The 3,247-nt window shown below is 37.0% G+C and overlaps 1 pseudogene; it reads left to right on the forward strand.

Annotated features, from left to right (window-relative positions):
• The first annotated feature begins 1,502 nt into the window (after positions 1-1,502).
• On the forward strand, positions 1,503-1,968 carry LOC521901 (60S acidic ribosomal protein P2 pseudogene; annotated as a pseudogene).
• Positions 1,969-3,247: the final 1,279 nt, after the last annotated feature.

The raw sequence follows: 3,247 nt of genomic DNA on the forward strand, positions 1-3,247 counted from the left end.
CTAGGAGGGCCTGGTAAATAACCTGACCAGGGGCCAGCCACACATATCAGGGCTCCCACAGAAGTTAGCCTGACACAGTGGAAGGGACCACACATTCCCCAGAGAGAGCATCACTAGAACATGTGGCTTTGGTGACCAGAGAAGTATGCTGCTGGGCTCCTAGGACAACCCCTACATAAAGACACTTCTCTAAGACCAGGAAACATAAACCACATACTTAGAAAAAACAGCAGAGAATTAGGCAAAATGAGGCAATGGGAGAATATGTTCCAAATGAAGGAATATGATAAAACCCCAGAGACAAAACTAACTGAAGTGGAGATGTGCAACCTAATTGATAGATAGTACAAAGTAATGATCACAAAAATATTCGAAGAACTTGAGAGAAGAATGAATGAACTTGTATTCATTTTTAGACAATTGTAAAAATAGTTATAAAATAAGAACCAAACAAAGCCGAAGAATACATTACTTAAATAAAAATACACTAGAAAAAATCAAGAGTAGATTAGATAATATAGAGGAACAGATCAGTGAATTTAGAAGATACTGTAGTGGAAATCACCCAAGCTTAACAGAAAAAAGAGAAAAAAATAAAAAAGAAATTAGTTTAAGAAACATCTGGGACAACATCAAGCATCAATTTCATATTATAGAGATCTTGGAAGAGAGAGATAAAGGTGAAAAAAACATATTTGAAGACATTCTTTCTGAAAACTTCCCTAACTTGGGAAAGAAAACAGACATACAAGTCCAGAAAGCGCAAACAGTCCCAAAGAAGATAAACCTAAAGAGGATAGCATCAACACATTTAAAAATAAAGAGAAAATAAAAGCAGCAAGGTAGCTGTGTAGAAGGGAGCTCCCATAAGAATGTCAGTTCACTTTTAAGAAACAACTCTGCAGTCCAAAATGGAAAAAGGCATGATAAATTTAAAGTGAAGAAAGGAAAGGCTCTACAACAAAGAATACTGCACCAGCCAAGGCTGTCATTCAGATATGAAGGAGAGGTCAAGAGTTTTGCGGACAAACAGAAGTTGAAAGAGGTCAGCACCACCAATCCAGCTTTACAAGAAATGTTAAAGGGGCTTCTCTAAGCAGAAAAGAAAAGGCCACAACTAGACTTAGGAAAATTATGAAAGAAAAAAAATCTCATTATTAAAGACATATGCATAGTCAAGCTAGTAGATCAACTAGTTATACAGCTTGTAGGAAGATAAAAGTAGCAGAATCACCTATATCTACAATCCATAGTTAAGGTGGAGACAAAACAAAGAGATGTAAAATATGATGTCAGAAACATTAAATGTGAGTGAGGGATTTTATTATATATATAATTAAATATATCTTTATAATATATGATTAAATAAGTATATATCTATGAAATTTATATATTATATATAACATATTTATACATATTACTATATATAAACCTCATGTAAATGGAATAAATGCTCCAATCAAAAGACAAAGACTGGCTTGATACCAAAATAAGACCCAGCTTTCCGTCCCTGATGCCACCGAGGTCACATGTGCGAGGCTGCTCTGCCACCGCTGAGATACGTTACGTTGCCTCATACTTGTTGGCCACCCTTGGGGGCAGTTCCTCCCCCAGCGCCAAGGACATCAAAAAGATCCTGGACAGCGTGGGCATCGAGGCAGACGACAACCGGCTCAACAAGGTCATCAGTGAGCTCAACGGAAAGAACATCGAGGACGTCATTGCTCAGGGTATCGGCAAGCTGGCCAGTGTGACTGCTGGCGGGGCTGTGGTCATCTCCACTGCCCCAGGATCAGCAGCACCCGCTGCGGGTTCTGCTCCAGCTGCAGCGGAGGAGAAGAAGGAGGAGAAGAAGGAAGAGTTGGAGGAGTCAGATGACGACATGGGCTTCAGCTTGTTTGACTAGAGTCCCACTCCCCTGCAAATAAAACCCTTTTTATGTTAAAAAAAAAAAAAAAATTAACAAATTGAAAAATAAAAACCATACGATTATCTCAATAGATGCAGAGAAAGCCTTTGACAAAATTCAACATCCATTTATGATAAAAACTCTCCAGAAAGCAGGAATAGAAGGAACATATCTCAACATAATAAAAGCTATATATGACAAACCCACAGCAAACATTATCCTCAATGGTGAAAAACTGAAAGCATTTCCTCTAAAGTCAGGAACAAGACAAGGGTGCCCACTTTCACCATTACTATTCAACATAGTTTTGGAAGTTTTGGCCACAGCAATCAGAGCAGAAAAAGAAATAAAAGGAATCCAAATTGGAAAAGAAGAAGTAAAACTCTCACTAGTTGCAGATGACATGATCCTCTACATAGAAAACCCTAAAGACTCCACCAGAAAATTACTAGAACTAATCAATGAATATAGTAAAGTTGCAGGATATAAAATCAACACACAGAATTCTCTTGCATTCCTATACACTAATAATGAGAAAACAGAAAGAGAAATTAAGTAAACAATTCCATTCACCATTGCAACCGAAAGAATAAAATACTTAGGAATATATCTACCTAAAGAAACTAAAGACCTCTATATAGAAAACTATAAAACACTGGTGAAAGAAATCAAAGAGACACTAATAGATGGAGAAATATACCATGTTCATGGATTGGAAGAATCAATATAGTGAAAATGAGTATACTACCCAAAGCAATTTATAGAGTCAATGCAATCTCTATCAAGCTACCAACGGTATTCTTCACAGAGCTAGAACAAATAGTTTCACAATTTGTATGGAAATACAAAAAACCTTGAATAGCCAAAGCTATCTTGAGAAAGAAGAATGGAACTGGAGGAATCAACCTACCTGACTTCAGGCTCTACTACAAAGCCACATTTATCAAGACAGTATGGTACTAGCACAAAGACAGAAATATAGATCAATGGAACAAAATAGAAAGCCCAGAGATAAATCCATGCGCATTTGGACACCTTATCTTTGACAAAGGAGGCAAGAATATACAATGGATTAAAGACAATGTCTTTAACAAGTGGTGCTGGGAAATCTGGTCAACCACTTGTAAAAGAATGAAACTAGAACACTTTCTAACACCATACACAAAAATAAACTCAAAATGGATTAAAGATCTAAACGTAAGACCAGAAACTATAAAACTGCTAGAGGAGAACATAGGCAAAACACTCTCTGACATACATCACAGCAGGATCCTCTATGACCCACCTCCCAGCATATTGGAAATAAAAGCAAAAATAAACAAATGGGACCTAATTAAA

The sequence above is a fragment of the Bos taurus genome, chromosome 7, assembly GCF_002263795.3.
Source record: "Bos taurus isolate L1 Dominette 01449 registration number 42190680 breed Hereford chromosome 7, ARS-UCD2.0, whole genome shotgun sequence".
NCBI lineage: Eukaryota > Metazoa > Chordata > Mammalia > Artiodactyla > Bovidae > Bos > Bos taurus.